Source organism: Bufo bufo, chromosome 1 (genome assembly GCF_905171765.1).
Source record: "Bufo bufo chromosome 1, aBufBuf1.1, whole genome shotgun sequence".
NCBI classification, from domain to species: domain Eukaryota; kingdom Metazoa; phylum Chordata; class Amphibia; order Anura; family Bufonidae; genus Bufo; species Bufo bufo.
Genome location: NC_053389.1, coordinates 412,709,084 through 412,726,880, shown reverse-complemented (window position 1 = coordinate 412,726,880; position 17,797 = coordinate 412,709,084). Strand labels below are relative to the sequence as shown.

At 41.5% G+C, this 17,797-nt stretch overlaps 1 long non-coding RNA gene across 1 annotated transcript; it reads left to right on the top strand.

Annotated features, from left to right (window-relative positions):
• Positions 1-14,087: 14,087 nt before the first annotated feature.
• On the top strand, positions 14,088-14,921 carry LOC120987039. Its single transcript, XR_005775892.1, has 4 exons — positions 14,088-14,206; positions 14,573-14,603; positions 14,767-14,797; positions 14,901-14,921. It is a non-coding gene; the product is annotated as an uncharacterized LOC120987039 (long non-coding RNA).
• The last annotated feature ends 2,876 nt before the right edge of the window (positions 14,922-17,797 follow it).

Below are 17,797 nucleotides of genomic sequence, written 5' to 3'. Positions count from 1 at the left end.
GAATGCTTGGATAGTAGCGACTCATGTGCCGGGGGTAAGTAACTCAATTGCAGATGCCTTGTTTCGTTTTCAGTGGGACCGGTTTCGGGTGTTGGCACCGGAGGCAGACGAGCAAGGAGCGAGCTTTCCCCAGGAGCTGTGGAATCTGCCATTTGGTCGGTTGGAGAGTTGGTGAGGGGATCCTTGTCGGGGGGACCTGGGCGGCATATGATAAGGCATAGGGGTGTTGGGAGGAATGATGTCAGCGTTTTCAGGGGCATGGTCTGGAAGATGGGGTTCTGTTGTTGTTGTTTGTTGGGCATTGCAGAGAGGAGGGGTGGTCGGTGTCCAGAATGGGGAAGTTTATGGCAGGAGTGGCTTTTTGTTGTAAGTGTCGGGCAAAACCGGATGTGACAAAATCATTTTGGGTGTTGCAGGCATTGAAGGGTTGGAGGAGGCGGTCTCCCAGTGAGGATCAGCGTAGGCCTATTTCCTTCACGCTGTTAGCGGACATGGTAGAGCAGTTGGGTCGGGTTTGTGTGATGGTTGGGGAGGTTAGGTTGTTTTAGTTAGCTTTTTATTTGGCCTTTTTTGGGGCATTGCGCATTGGGGAATTGGTCAGTCCGAGTAAGAGCCGTGGGCGTGGGCTTCAGAGAGAGGATGTGGAGTTATTTGCTAACCGGGTGGAATTTCGTATTAGGAGGTCTAAAACAGATCAGTTGGGTCGGGGTTGTCGAGTTGTTTTATACCAGGTAGTGGGATCGGTCGTGTGCCTGGTTTGGTGTCTTAAAATTTTTGGGGGGAACATGGTTGAGGGTGATGGCCCACTGTTGGTGCATGAGGATGGGTCTTTTCTTTCACGTTTCCAGTTTTTAACGGTGTTACGGGCTTGTTTGGCAAGGTTGGATAGGGACCCCTCGCTGTTCGGGGGTCACTCTTTCCGGATTGGCGTGGCCACGGAGGCCGTTAGGAGGGGGTTGGGGGATGACACCATTCGCCACATTGGGCGGTGGGAGTCTATCCGGTTCTGGTCCTATGATAGGCCGGCGTTGTTATAAGAGAGAAAATGGTGTTTGTCAGGGTTGGGTGGCATGTGAGGAACGTTTTTGTTGATATGTTGTATTTTGTGTTTCCTGCAGGTGGTTCAGCATGTCTGGTGTGGATCATAGGTCTTGGTAACCACGGGCGAGTCTAGAGTACCCCTCGGTCAGGAGGGGAACACAGAGACAAAAGAAAGGGTATGGGGGCGCACAATAGGGTAGTATGTTCAGTACAAACTTAATTGTTTAACAAGTTAGGATGCTCACCTTTTTAGGTTGTGCAATAATAGACACAACTCTTTTGTAGGTATGTAAGTAAAAGAGAGACTTTCCGGATCCGTGAATGCAGCCGCAGAAGAGGTATCTTTGGGATCGGAGGCCCAATCCCCCAAAGGATGCTTGTAGAGAAAAAGGTTTCTGATCAGGCGCAAACACACAGGCTCCAATCCGTCTCTTATAGGTGAATCTTCTTTATTTGCATAAGATGTGTAGAACAACGCGTTTCGGGGCTCAAAATGTCCCCTTCATCAGGTTAACAGTAGTCACAATAACTAATGGTAAATACAGGTATATAAAGAGGAAAAAAACGGGTTACCTGAGAGCTGCCCACAAATGGGAGGGGCTAGCTCCAGGTAATGTGTCACAGAAAAGAAGATAGCAATTCAAAATATACATAACATCACAGTATATGTTTGTGGCCCATAGTTAGTGATGGTATAGGATGGTATATTACCAATAATGATCGGCGATTATCTGTTTTATTTATAGAGATAAAGAGGAAAGAAAAGAGTCACATGACCGCAATGATGCGGTCATGTGATCAAAACAGAGCGGCTACTGAGCACAGCGTCCGGCGCCTGCGCTCTGCTTTCCTATACTTCTTGCTCGGGCGTCTGGTCATGTAATCGCAAGACTCGCGATCACATGACCAGTGTCTATGGCTACAGAGACGCAGCTCTGTGGGAACCCAGGGGATGCGCTCCGCTCACCAGTATTCAATAGGAGGGCGGCTGTTGTCATGAGCGCAGGATCGTAATTATAATCCACATCTGCTCAGCTGGTTAGAAGGAGGGTTAGAGGGAAGTACCCTGGGTTCCCACAGAGCTGCGTCTCTGTAGCCATAGACACTGGTCATGTGATCGCGAGTCTTGCGATCACATGACCAGACGCCCGAGCAAGAAGTATAGGAAAGCAGAGCGCAGGCGCCGGACGCTGTGCTCAGTAGCCACTCTGTTTTGATCACATGACCGCATCATTGCGGTCATGTGACTCTTTTCTTTCCTCTTTATCTCTATAAATAAAACAGATAATCGCCGATCATTATTGGTAATATACCATCCTATACCATCACTAACTATGGGCCACAAACATATACTGTGATGTTATGTATATTTTGAATTGCTATTTTCTTTTCTGTGACACATTACCTGGAGCTAGCCCCTCCCATTTGTGGGCAGCTCTCAGGTAACCCTTTTTTTGGCGTTTTTTTTCCTCTTAATATACCTGTATTTACCATTAGTTATTGTGACTACTGTTAACCTGATGAAGGGGACATTTTGAGCCCCGAAACGCGTTGTTCTACACATCTTATGCAAATAAAGAAGATTCACCTATAAGAGACGGATTGGAGCCTGTGTGTTTGCGCCTGATCAGAAACCTTTTTCTCTGGTGTGGATCATGGGGCACTCGTACGTGTTTTGGGGAGCATTGCGGGCAGCAGTTAGGCCTGATGGAAGACAACTGGGTTTTCCGAGAGAAGTGGCAGTGATTCACTGGTTGGGGATAAGAGGAATGCTGTGGAGTCGGGTTCTTCCAGAATTCCATAGATTTGCAAGGTTAGATGTTGCCCTGGGGGTTTTGATTTTACATGTGGGGGGGAATGATTTGGGCATGCGTCCTTTTAGGGAGCTCACAAAGGACATTAAATTTGATTTGTAACTTTTTTGTGCTCAGTTTCCAGGTTTGGTGACAGTCTGGTCGGATATGGTGCCACAGAAGCAGTGGAGGGACGCTAGGTCAGTGGAGAGGGTCAATAAAGCCAGGATCAAAGATAATAGGGCGGTAGGGCATTTTGTGGTGAGGAATGGCGATTTTGCGGTGCATCATAGGGATTTGGAAGCTGGTGTGGGGGAGATTTGGAGGGGGGATGGAGTACACCTGAACGGGGTGGGGATTCATTTATGGTGTTCAGGTTTACAGGACAGGATTAAGTTGGATTTGCGGGTGTGGCGGGACGCAAGGAGGTGAGGTGTCACCACCTTGGGTCGTGGGCGGTGGTGGGTCCTTGGAGTTGGTGGTTATTGTGGATCTGGCGTGGCGGGGAGCGAGCCAAGTGGGCTCTGCACTCCCCAGGTACTGGAATTTTGGGCGTGATATGGCGGGTATCTGCCTACGTTGCCCATTGTTACCGTTTTTTGCCTCTGAGCTGGCGTTTATCAGCTAGAGGTAATTTAATTTAATTAAGGGGCGGGGTAGATACCCGTCGGGTTTACAGGGCTCCAAAGACCCTCCCCGTGTTTCAGGTTCTTCTTGGGCGGGCCTTCAGGTGGGAAGGCCTTTTTGGGGGGTTGGCTATTTATATTATTTATTGTATGTTTTGTTATGTATTGTATGTTATTCTATCTGTGCTGCGTTAAGGAGGGCTGACCCATGGGAAGAAAATTCTATCCGTGCTGCATCAAGGAGGGCTGACCCATGAACCCTGCATGGCACACGTCTTCAATCAGGATGACACCTGGTTCCTGAAGTCCTCCACCCAACAGCAAGATGTCTTGAAAATGTCAAGGAAACTGTGCATGCAAAACATGCCCTCCTTGAGCTGTAAAGGCAGAATTGTGTTTCCTTACATCACCTGATTGGAACGCCACTCTCCACATTTTGGACTTACTGTATGAGCAAAGGAAGGCTGTGGCTGTTTTCTTGATGATGATGATGGACAGGACTACTACCCAGGGTGATTTTGACATTAGACAGTGACAGCTCATGTGTGACACCTGCTGTTTGCTCAGGCCCTTTGAGGAGGCCACTCGCCAGAACTACAGGATGAATTTTGTCATTCCACTCCTTCATGGCCTGGAGGGGATGCTGATAAATCTGACTGGCGAGAGGACAAAAGACGTGGCGCCTACATCTCACGGCCACCTGAGCCCTGTGGAGGCTTAATTGGCAAAGGAGGAGGAGGAAGACAAGGAGGACATAAATGGCCACGGAATTCTATACAGAACTAGGTGGTTTATCTCAAGCAACAGGTGATGAGCAGGAGGAGCTAGAGAGCAATGGCAAAGACGATGCAGATGACCCAGACAGATTGTGGCAGCATGCAGTGGAGATAGAGGTAGGGAGTCCCCCTGAGTCCCTTGCGCAAATGGCCAGATGCATGCTGACTTGTTTGCATGGTGACAGCTGCATTATAAACATTCAGCAGAGGGATGACTACTGGCTCTCCACAATGTTAGAACCTCACTACCTGTCCAAAATGGAGACCTTTTTTACACCTTTTGAGAGGGATGTAAAACTCAACTACTATCGAAACATCCTTTGTAGTCAGCTGGTCGCCGCCAACGCATGCCATCACCCATCCTCACAAAGTTCTAACCGGGGGAACCCTCGGAGCTCACACTCCACTGCCTTGACTCCTGGAGGGGGGTGGGGGTGGGGGGCAGGAGCAGCACCAGCATCATCAACAGCATCTTAAGTCTTTGGTCTTTAATGAGCACTTTTCTTCACCTGTCTACTGAAGAAACTACTTAGCAGCAGCAGGACATGGAGCAGAACCTGAACCAGCAGGTGGCGGCATACTTGGACTGCACCCTGTCACCCCACATCCAAGATCCCCTGGACAACTGGGCAGCCAAACTTTAATTGTGGCTGAACTGGCAAAGTTTGCCCTGAGCAAGCCTTTCTGACGGTCCAGTAGTGTGGCTTCAGAATAAGTGTTTAGTGAGGTGGGTGGCATATTTACCCCAAAGATAACGCGCCTTTCAACACAAAATGTCTAACTTCAACCAGGATCATCCAGGATTTCCAGACACTAGTACCTGATACACTAGACTAGATCATTCTGCCAGTAATGATCTGACTGTGACAAATGGCCCATTACTTCTGCCCACATCCTGCTGCCACTATTCTGATGCTGTCACCCACCTTTTGCCACATGCCTGCTGCCTGTACTGCCATCATTTACTACTGTGATCTGCCACCATTGTTGAACCCCCTCCTTCCCCACTATGTTCTGGAGCCACTATGGTACTCTTCATGCTGTTGCCACCCTCACCACTCTGTACCGGTCCACTATTTTTACTATTCATGCTGTTAATGTAACACCCCAGAGTTGTGTTACTAAACTCTTTACCCCCGCTACAATCTCCTAAGAGCATTAACCTTGTCATCTGATGTAATTTTACATTATATCCTCACAACTGTGCATTATAAACCATGTTAAATGTATATTGCTGTAATTTATATGTTCACCAGCAAGTGGCAGCAATGTGTTAGCAAGGACTTAGGTTCAGTTTAGTATTTCTAGGCTGGAATAGTTCATTCCAGCTTATCTCCCCCTTCTGTGAACAGAGTGGGCTGTGCTCATATCCTGCAGCATGGGGAGGAAAGGAAGTTAGAGTCAGTGTGCCAGACACCCCTGATGGGGAAGGCTGTGTGTTAGTCTTCAGGAGTCCCCCTGCATAGGGAACCAAACCAGGATATTGTCTTGGCTGAGACATTAATCCCTATCCCCAGCCTGAGCCCTGCAGCCTTGGCTGGATGAAGCAAGGAGACAAACTCCAGTTCCAGGAAGAAATCATCCCCTGAGAAGATAACTGTGAGTAAAATCCAGAGACCCTAGGAGAAGCCATTCCTCCTCAGCTAGTCAGTCCCCATACAGCAGAAGATAGAACGTGCAGAAGCCAAATTCTTGCCACAGTATAGAGCTACAAAGCAGACGTCCTTTACTGCAAGCTCCAGGTACATGATAGAGCAGAAGAAAAATTCCTGCCAACCATTACCAATACCTGCTGGGAACTAAGACAAAAGCTGTATCTTGCTTGGATGAAAGTTACAATCAGTAAAGACAAGTTTGAACTTCACCCAAGGTCTGGATCTCAATTTATGCTGCAAATTCCTCTAATACTCCTACTAGCACCACACTCAATTTATTGCAAGTGAGCCAGGATCCAGGAGTCCAGCCGTACCCAGGTAGGAGACACCGTTGACACCATTACCACTACCATACAGAGACATTACACCACTCTGGCATTCCTAACATGGGGCGTGAGTTATAACACCTTAGAGGGCCCTGTGATTGTACCCTGCGCACGCTGCAATTGGCGTCACAAACAAAACTATCGACTATCACCTACACCTGACCCAGCCATTGCATAATTTGGCATCAGAGTGCATATCCCGATCCAGCTCACTGCATTACCACCCTCAACAATATGTTCTGGGCCAGTACTGTGACTCTTCATGCTGTTGCCACCCTCCCCACTCTGTTATGGAGCAGCTATTGTGACTCTCATGCTGTTGCCACCCTCACCAGTCTGTTACGGGGCCACTAGTGTCCCTTTTTGGCCGTGTTGACATCACTGCTTATTTTTTCCGTTCTTCTGATCCATCAGAAGAACAGGGGTTGGGGGGAATAAAGAAAATGGGTCCTGTCGTTTGAGCATCCAGAAGGCCTCTATCATGCGGTCAGTATTTTGCATCAGGGTTTTATCATGATTTGGAAGCCAAAAGCAGCAGTGTGTCCAAAACACAGAAGACATGCAAATATTTCCATCACATGTTATCTCTGTTTTGGACACACTCCTAATACTAATCACTAATGCAAAAAACTGACCAAATACTGACCATGTGATTGAGGCCATAAAAGTCCTGCATATAGGACTTATGGTCCATCTGAATAAAGCTGATTTCAGAGGGAAATAAGTGAAGTGTGAACTAAGCCTAATAGTGATGCACAGTCATTCTACATCTAACAGAATGGATTCAAACACATGTGTTTGCACTGCTATAACATGGATTAAAATAACTTTTTTTAATGCTACTTTATTGGTGCTTTACTGAAAGATGCTGTATGCTTTTTTTTTTTTTTTTTTACAGTAGTTTAGCTAGGGGTTAGCTAGGAATCGTGGTGGCCTGCACGATGATGTGCATGACCATATATGTGACCTGCTTGTCATTCAGAGCAACTGTTTGGCAACCAGAAAGGAATCAACTATGCATGTTGCTGCACTACACAGTGATGTACACCAGGATATATTCTCCATAAGGTTTAACAGCAGGCTGGAATAGACCTGATTTAATGCATTTTGTGACAAATTAATTTGGATCAAAGCTAATTTTTGGGCAAAATGTGGGGAAGCGACTCAATTTTTTTTTAAACTTTACTCATTTCTAATTAGAAACATTACATAAATCAAACTTTGCAGGTACTCCAAGGTCTTCGGTACAGCATATATAGAATGGTATAATAATAAAAAAAATTGGACATAACAGGATATGTGTAACTAATTGTAAATCTTTCCAGTGAATCTACATAACTTGGTATCATAACTTGACTGAGCTGGACAAGGGCAAGGATTTGAAGTGGGTGGCCTTCTAGGTTGACATTTGGGACTATTTTATGTATGAAGAATGAAAATTTTCTTTGTACATCCAATTGGACAATGTGTCTGAGCTGATAATGATTCAAGTGCCAGGTAAAATAAGTGAATTCATTTAGGATATTTTAATGAGAGTTGACTGTAAGCGTTTAGACGTGTCCACCCCTACATTAGCTTGTTTTTAGTTAATAACTCCAATTTGTAATTAAATAAATTCAATACTGTATTGCAACATGCTAGCAAAACCCTTGATAGACTGTAATGTAATCATTGGGTGGCCACACATATACACATATAGAGTAGACATCATATTTCCATGGGAAGAAATGAGTGTATATACTAGCTTGTTCGCATAATTAAGGATGTATAAGGGGACATCCTAAAACATTTAATGTAAAAATGGCTTAATGTAGCTTAATGTACCAAAATGTGCCTAAACTTCAATCAATTGCCTTGAAACTTTGCACAACCTAAGTTTCCAGCTTCCCAAACCTATTCTGGAAGTTTCATGGATTTTGGCTACCCACAAGGCAAATGAGTGACATTAAGCTTGTTTTTTGCGGAGCTTAATGTGGCTTAACGTACAAAAAACAACTCAGATGTTAACCAATTTCCCCCAAACTTCCCATCCTACTAGACTCTCTCTATGCCAACATATTCTGAAGATTTGGGGTAATTTGATAAAACATACCAAAGGTTATTCACATTAAAACTATTTTATTCCTTTTTAAAAAACATTAAGCTTAACCCCTTAAGGACCGGGCCATTTTTCACCTAAAGGACAAGACTGATTTTTGCAAATCTGACATGTGTCACTTTATGTGGTAATAACTTTAAAACGCTTTTACTTATCCAAGCCATTCTGAGATTATTTTCTCGTCACATATTGTACTTCATGACAGTGGTAAATTTGAAACAAAATATTTCATAAAAAAATTTAAAAAAATACCAAATTGACCTAAAATTTAGAAAAATTCGCAACTTTCCAAATTTCAAATTCTCTGCTTTTAAAACAGATAGTGATACCTCCTAAAATTGTTATTACTTTACATTCCCCATATGTCTACTCCATGTTTGGATCATTTTGTGAATCCCATTTTAATTTTGGGGGATGTTAGAAGGCTTATAAGTTTAGAAGCAAATATTGAAATTTTTCTGAAAATTTCCAAAACCCACTTTTCAGGTCTGAAGTCACATTGTGAGGCTTACATAATAGAAACCACCCAAAAATCACCCCTTGTTAGAAACTACACCCCTCAAGGTATTCAAAACTGATTTTACAAACTTTGTTCACCTTTTAGGTGTTCCACAAGAATTTATGGGAAATGGAGATGAAATTTCAGAATTTCACTTTTTGGCAGATTTTCCATTTTAATAATTTTTTTCCCCTAACAAAGCAAAGGTTCACAGCCAAACAAAACTCAATATTTATTGCCCTGATTCTGATGTTTACAGAAATACCCCATATGTGGTCAAAAACTGCTGTATGGCCACACAGCAGGGCACAGAAGGAAAGGAATGGCATATGGTTTTTGGAGCGCAGATTTCACTGGGATCATTTTAACTTGCCATGTCACATTTGAAGACCCCCTGATGCACCCCTAGAGTATAAAGTACTAAAAAGTGACCCCATTTTGGAAACTATGGGATAAGCTGGCAGTTTTGTTGGTACTATTTTACGGTACAGATGATTTTACACTTTTTGTGAGGCAAGGTAACTAAAAAATAGCTGTTTTGCCGCTGTTTTTATTTTTTGTTATTTACAATGTTCATCTGACAGGTTAGATCATGAGCTATTTTTATAGAGCAGGTTGTTACGGACGCGACAATACCAAATATTTTTTGGGTTGTTTGTTTCAGTTTTACATAATAAAACATTTATGAAAGCCATATTTTCTTTTTTGGGTGAATGTCTTATGTAGGGGCTCATTTTTTTCAGTATGAGATAACGGTTTGGTTGGTACAATTTTGGGGTGCATATGACTTTTTGATCGCTTGCTATTCCACTTTTTTTATGTAAGGTGACAAAATGGCTTTTTCACACAGTTTTTTTTTACAGTGTTTACCTGAGGGGTTAAATCATGTGATATTTTCATCTTGGTTGCTATGTATGATTGTTGTGTTCTTTTTCTATTCAATAAAAATAGATTCAACAAAAAATCATGTGATATTTCATAGAGAAGGTTAATACGGACACGGTGATACCTAATATGTATACTTTTATTTATTTATTTATTTAAGTTTTATACACTAATATCATTTTTGAAACAAAAAAAATAATCATGTTTTAGTGTCACCATAGTCTGAGAGCCATAGTTTTTTTTATTTTTTGGGTGATTCTCTTAGGTAGGGTATCATTTTTTGCGGGAATTGATGACAGTTTGATTGGTACAATTTTGGGGTGTGTATGACTTTTTGATCGCTTGCTATTACACTTTTTGTGATGTAAGGTGACAAAATGGCTTTTTTACACAGTTTTTATTTTATTTGTTTTACGGTGTTCATTTTTTAGGGGTTAAATCATGTGATACTTTTATAGAGAAGGTTGATACGGACGCAGCGATACCTAATATGTATACTTTTTTTATTTATTTAAGTTTTATACACTAATATTATTTTTGAAACAAAAAAAAAATTATGTTTTATTGTCACCATAGTCTGAGAGCCATAGTTTTTTTTATTTTTTGGGAGATTTTCTTAGGTAGGGTATCATTTTTTGCGGGAATTGATGACAGTTTGATTGGTACAATTTTGGTGTGCGTATGACTTTTTGTGATGTAAGGTGACAAAATGGCTTTTTTACACTGTTTTTATTTTATTTGTTTTACGGTGTTCATCTGATGGGTTATATCATGTAATATTTTTATAGAGAAGGTTGATACGGACGTAGCGATACCTAATATGTATCCTTTTTTATTTATTTAAGTTTTATACACTAATATCATTTTTGAAACAAAAAAAAAAAATATGTTTTAGTGTCACCATAGTCTGAGAGCCATATTTTTTTTTATTTTTTGGGAGATTTTCTTAGGTAGGGTATCATTTTTTGCGAGATAAGATGACAGTTTGATTGGTACAATTTTGGGGTGCGTATGACATTTTGATCGCTTGCTATTACACTTTTTGTGATGTAAGTTGACAAAAAAAATTGCTTTTTTGACACCGTTTATTTATTTATTTGTTTTACGGTGTTAATCTGAGGGGTTAAATCATGTGATATTTTTATAGAGAAGGTTGATATGGACGCAGCGATACCTAATATGTATACTTTTTTTATTTATTTAAGTTTTATACACTAATATCATTTTTGAAACCAAAAAAAATTATGTTTTAGTGTCACCATAGTCTGAGAGCCATATTTTTTTTACATTTTTTGGGCGATTCTCTTAGGTAGGGAATCATTTTTTGTGGGAATTGATGACAGTTTGATTGGTACAATTTTGGGGTGTGTATGACTTTTTGATCGCTTGCTATTACACTTTTTGTGATGTAAGGTGACAAAATGGCTTTTTTACACAGTTTTTATTTTATTTGTCTTACGGTGTTCATTTTTTAGGGGTTAAATCATGTGATACTTTTATAGAGAAGGTTGATACGGACGCAGCGATACCTAATATGTATACTTTTTTTATTTATTTAAGTTTTATACACTAATATTATTTTTGAAACAAAAAAAAAATTATGTTTTATTGTCACCATAGTCTGAGAGCCATAGTTTTTTTTATTTTTTGGGAGATTTTCTTAGGTAGGGTATCATTTTTTGCGGGAATTGATGACAGTTTGATTGGTACAATTTTGGTGTGCGTATGACTTTTTGTGATGTAAGGTGACAAAATGGCTTTTTTACACTGTTTTTATTTTATTTGTTTTACGGTGTTCATCTGATGGGTTATATCATGTAATATTTTTATAGAGAAGGTTGATACGGACGTAGCGATACCTAATATGTATCCTTTTTTATTTATTTAAGTTTTATACACTAATATCATTTTTGAAACAAAAAAAAAAAATATGTTTTAGTGTCACCATAGTCTGAGAGCCATATTTTTTTTTATTTTTTGGGAGATTTTCTTAAGTAGGGTATCATTTTTTGCGAGATAAGATGACAGTTTGATTGGTACAATTTTGGGGTGCGTATGACATTTTGATCGCTTGCTATTACACTTTTTGTGATGTAAGTTGACAAAAAAAATTGCTTTTTTGACACCGTTTATTTATTTATTTGTTTTACGGTGTTAATCTGAGGGGTTAAATCATGTGATATTTTTATAGAGAAGGTTGATATGGACGCAGCGATACCTAATATGTATACTTTTTTTATTTATTTAAGTTTTATACACTAATATCATTTTTGAAACCAAAAAAAATTATGTTTTAGTGTCACCATAGTCTGAGAGCCATATTTTTTTTACATTTTTTGGGCGATTCTCTTAGGTAGGGAATCATTTTTTGTGGGATGAGATGACGGTTTGATTGGCACAATTTTTTGTTGATGTATTTTGTATTTGTATTGTATTGTATTTTGTTGATGTACAATTTGTGATGTAAGGTGGCAAAAAAATTGATTTTTTGACACTTTTTTTTTTTTATACGGTGTAATGGTGTTCATCTGAGATGTTAGGTCATGTGGTATTTTTATAGCGCAGGTTTTTAGGGACGCGGCGATATCTAATATGTATATATATATTTTTTTTTTTTACATTTAACCCAATAAAAGCATTTTTGAAACAAAAAAAAATCATGTTTTAGTGTCTCCATAGTCATAGAGCCATAGTTTTTTATATTTTTTGGGGCGATTGTCCTATGTAGGGGCTCATTTTTTTACGGGATGAGGTGACGGTTAGATTGGTACTATTTTTGGGGGCATATGCCTTTTTGATCGCTTGGTGTTGCACTTTTAGTGATGTAAGGTGACAAAAATGGCTTTTTTTTTTTAAAGTTTTTATTTTTTATGGTGTCTATCAGACGGGGTGGATCATGTGATATATTTATAGATCCAGTCGTTACGGATGCGGCGATACCTTATATGTGCGGTTTTTCTTTTTTTATTATAAAATCAGGGGAAAGTGGCGTTTATTTTATTTTTTTATTCAAAACACTTTTTCTTACTTTTTTTTTTAAACTTTATTTCTGTCCCACTCTGGGACTTCAACTTTTGGGGGTCTGATCCACTCTGCAATGCATTACAATACATCTGTATTGTAATGCATTGCCTGTTTGTGTACTACAGTGAGTAGAACACACTCAGGTTGCCTAGGAGACCCAGCCTGAGGCTGAATCTCCTCGGCACCCGTAGAAAGCAGGTCCCGATGCTGTGCAGGGCCTTTGGCAGCCTCTGCATGGCATCGGTATGCCTTGTCACGCATCGGGTCCCCATCACAGCAGCGCAGGGACTCAATACGATCACTCACTCGCCGCAAACCACTTCTATGTCGCGTTCAGCGCGGACCTCGACATAGAAGGGGTTAATGTTTACAGCGATGCCGGTGGATACAGCAGGGGCCCGGCTACTAGGGACTGCCAGACCTCTGCCAGACCTCTGCCAGACCTCTGCGGTGCCCGCCCGATCATCCCGCCGTGAATGTATGGTGGAATGCATTCTGGCAATGCATCCCCCGCCGTACATGCACTGCGTTCTGTGTTTAAGGGGATAAAGGGGTTGGCCACCCTAAGTGTCAAAAATCCAAAGTGCCCCAGACAATAGCCAAAACCATGAAGTATTTATATCATGTAAAATATACTGGCTATATGTCATTTTTCTAACCTGTTCACCATGGCGCTCCTCAGACAGGCTGTGTGGGTGGAGCAGCTTTAAAGTGAAAGTAAAAATCCCAGCATGCACTGCAGCAAGTATCTTCAGAGGAGCAGTCACATGACATCCCCACCCACCTGTGTTCCCATGAAGACAAGAGCCCCTCTGACATTATCAATAACTCAGTCATCAGTAAATAACTGCAGACATAGTAATAGGAAGAACACCCCAGTCCCAGCAGTAAAGAGAGGTCACTACCGTCCCACACAGGAATGTGATGCTAATGTATCTCACATTTGTTGCTGGGGGAGTTACCCTGTTCATATATTTGCTGTGGGGCCTAGCAATTTCTAGTTGTGCCACTAGATGTAAGCCATGAACAGAATGAATAGAAGGGGAGACTAATCATTTGCCTTGTTTCTGAAATGTGGCGTTGAAAAGTTGCAAACTATGTGTTTGCGACTTTTTAACTGTGCCTTTAAAAAAAAAAATGGGGGGTGACAATGGCCAGGAGGGGGCATGACCATTCCCCCTAACAAATGTATGTTCATTTTAGCCAGTTTTCTGACTCAAATGAAGCCAGAAATACAAATTTATCTGCTCACATAGCGAGGAGCATCCTTTCTATCATCACACGACTTGCTTCCAGCCTAGAATTCATCTATGAATATATGACTGCCCTTCACCTGGGGAAAAAGAGAAATGAGTGTAGTCAGACATATCTGTATACAGTGTACATGGGGGTCACACATCTGTATATACAATGTACAGGGGGTCACACATCTGTATATACAGTATAAAGGGGGTCTCACATCTCTGTATATAGTGTAGAGGGGGTCACGGATCTCTATATACAGTGGTGGGAGTCACAAATCTCTATATACCGTATACAGTGGTGGGGGTCACACATCAGTATATACAATATACAGAGGTCACACATTACCAGTGTACATGGGTACCTTATAAACAGTATATAGTTGTATGTGTCCTACCTGTACACTGTATATAGAGACACCCCCTTCCCTGTACACTGTGTATAATAATAATAATGAGATCCTCTAGTGCTGTGGGTCACACAGCTCTATATACAGTGTATAATGGTGGTGGTGGGGGTCACATATCACTGCATACAGTATACAGAGGGTAACACATCTCTGTATACAGTGGTGGGGGTCACATATCACTGCATACAGTATACAGAGGGTCACACATCTCTATATACAGTATACAGTGGTGGTAATCACATATCACTGCATACAGCATACAGAGGGTCACGCATCTCTATATACTGTATACAGTGGTGATGTTCACATATCACTGCACACAGTATACAGAGGGTTACACATCTCTGTATACAGTGGTGGGGGTCACATATCACTGCATACAGTATACAGAGGGTCACACATCTCTATATACAGTATACAGTGGTGGTAATCACATATCACTGCATACAGCATACAGAGGGTCACGCATCTCTATATACTGTATACAGTGGTGATGTTCACATATCACTGCATACAGTATACAGAGGGTCACACATCTCTATATACAGTATACAGTGGTGATGGTCACATATCACTGCACACAGTATACAGAGGGTTACACATCTCTATATACTGTATACAGTGGTGATGTTCACATATCACTGCACACAGTATACAGAGGGTTACACATCTCTGTATACAGTATACAGTGGTGGTGGGGGTCACATATCACTGCATACAGTGTACAGAGGGTCACATATCTCTATATACAGTATACAGTGGTGGTAATCACATATCACTGCATACAGTATACAGAGGGTCACACATCTCTATATACTGTATACAGTGGTGATGTTGACATATCACTGCACACAGTATACAGAGGGTTACACATCTCTGTATACAGTATACAGTGGTGGTGGGGGTCACATATCACTGCATACAGTATACAGAGGGTCACACATCTCTAAATACAATATACAGTGGTGGGGGTCACATATCACTGCATACAGTATACAGAGGGTCACACATCTCTATATACAGTATACAGTGGTGGTGGTCACATATCACTGGTATACAGATGGTCGCACATCTCTATATACAGTATACAGTGGTGGTGGTGATGGTGGGGGGTCACATATCACTGCATACAGTATACAGAGGGTCACACACCTCTATATACAATATACAGTGGTGGTGGGAGTCACATATCACTGCATACAGTATACAGAGGCTCACACATCTCTATATACAGTACACAGTGGTGGGGGTCACATATCACTGTATACAGTATACAGAAGGTCACACATCTCTATAAACAGTATACAGTGCTGGTGATGGGGGTCACATATCACTGTATGGGGGGGTGTCACATGTCACTATACAGTCAGGTCAATAAATATTGGGACATCAACACAATTCTAACATTTTTGGCTCTATACACCACCACAATGGATTTGAAATGAAACAAACAAGATGTGCTTTAACTGCAGCTTTAATTTGAGGGTATTTACATCCAAATCAGGTGAACGGTGTAGGAATTACAACAGTTTGCATATGTACCTCCCACTTGTTAAGGAACCAAAAGTAATGGGACAATTGGCTTCTCAGCTGTTCCATGGCAAGGTGTGTGTTATTCCCTCATTATCCCAATTACAATGAGCAGATAAAAGGCCCAGAGTTAATTTCAAGTGTGCTATTTGCATTTGGAATCTGTTGCTGTCAACTCTCAAGATGAGATCCAAAGAGCTGTCACGATCAGTAAGTCAAGCCATCATTAGGCTGAAAAAACAAAACAAAACCATCAGAGAGATATCAAAAACATTAGGCGTGGCTAAAACAACTGTTTGGAACATTCTTAAAAAGAAGGAACGCACTGGTGAGCTCAGCAACACCAAAAGACCCGGAAGACCACGGAAAACAACTGTGGTGGATGACCAAATAATTCTTTCCCTGGTGAAGAAAACACCCTTCACAACAGTTGGCCAGATCAAGAACACTCTCCAGGAGGTAGGTGTATGTATGTCAAAGTTAACAATCAAGAGAAGACTTCACCAGAGTGAATACAGAGGGTTCACCACAAGATGTAAACCATTGGTGAGCCTCAAAAACAGGAAGGCCATATTAGAGTTTGCCAAGCGACATCTAAAAAAAGCCTTCACAGTTCTGGAACAACATCCTATGGACAGATGGGACCAAGATCAACTTGTACCAGAGTGATGGGAAGAGAAGAGTATGGAGAAGGAAATGAACTGCTCATGATCCTAAGCATACCACCTCAGCAGTGAAGCATGGTGGTGGTAGTGTCATGGCGTGGGCATGTATGGCTGCCAATGGAACTGGTTCTCTTGTATTTATTGATGTGACTGCTGAGAAAAGCATCAGGATGAATTCTAAAGTGTTTCGGGCAATATTATCTGCTCATATTCAGCCAAATGCTTCAGAACTCATTGGACGGCGCTTCACAGTGCAGATGGACAATGACCCAAAGCATACTGCAAAAGCAACCAAAGTTTTTTTTAAGGGAAAGAAGTGGAATGTTATGCAATGGCCAAGTCATTCACCTGACCTGAATCCAATTGAGCATGCATTTCACTTGCTACAGACAAAACTGAAGGGAAAATGCCCCAGGAACAAGCAGGAACTGAAGACAGTTGCAGTAGAGCCCTGGCAGAGCATCACCAGGGATGAAACCCAGCGTCTGGTGATGTCTATGCGTTCCAGAGTTCAGGCTGTAATTGACTGCAAAGGATTTGCAACCAAGTATTAAAAAGTGAAAGTTTGATTTATAATTATTATTCTGTCCCATTACTTTAGGTCCCTTAACAAGTAGGAGGCACATATGCAAACTGTTGTAATTCCTACACCGTTCACCTGATTTGGATGTAAATACCCTCAAATTAAAGCTGACAGTCTGCAGTTAAAGCACATCTTGTTTGTTTCATTTCAAATCCATTGTGGTGGTGTATAGAGCCAAAAATGTTAGAATTGTGTCGATGTCCCAATATTTATGGACCTGACTGTATACAGTGTGCAGGAAGGAGAGGGCACACATTTACAGATGAGACCAGTGACTGCTGATATCACTAACCTCAGTCATATTGACAGCTCAGAATGGGTAAACTGTTGGTCTGGCTGTAATAAACATGTCTGTGATAAGATCACCCTGCAGAGCGGCCATAAACAGGACAGACACTGGGATTGCTCACAGTTTGCAGATGGGCGGGAGAGCAGGAGATTATGAATAACCATGACTCTTTTCAAGTAGATTTGACTCTTTTCAAGGCCTGTGCTGCAATGATTATGATGCTGGTTCTCGGCAACCACTTACTTTTAGCTCATTAATGACACACCGCTGAAATCAGCGCGTCTGTCACTAATTTATGCTGCCCTCAGTGAGGTCAGCATAAAGTTGATGACAGGTTCCCTTTAAGAAGATATGTT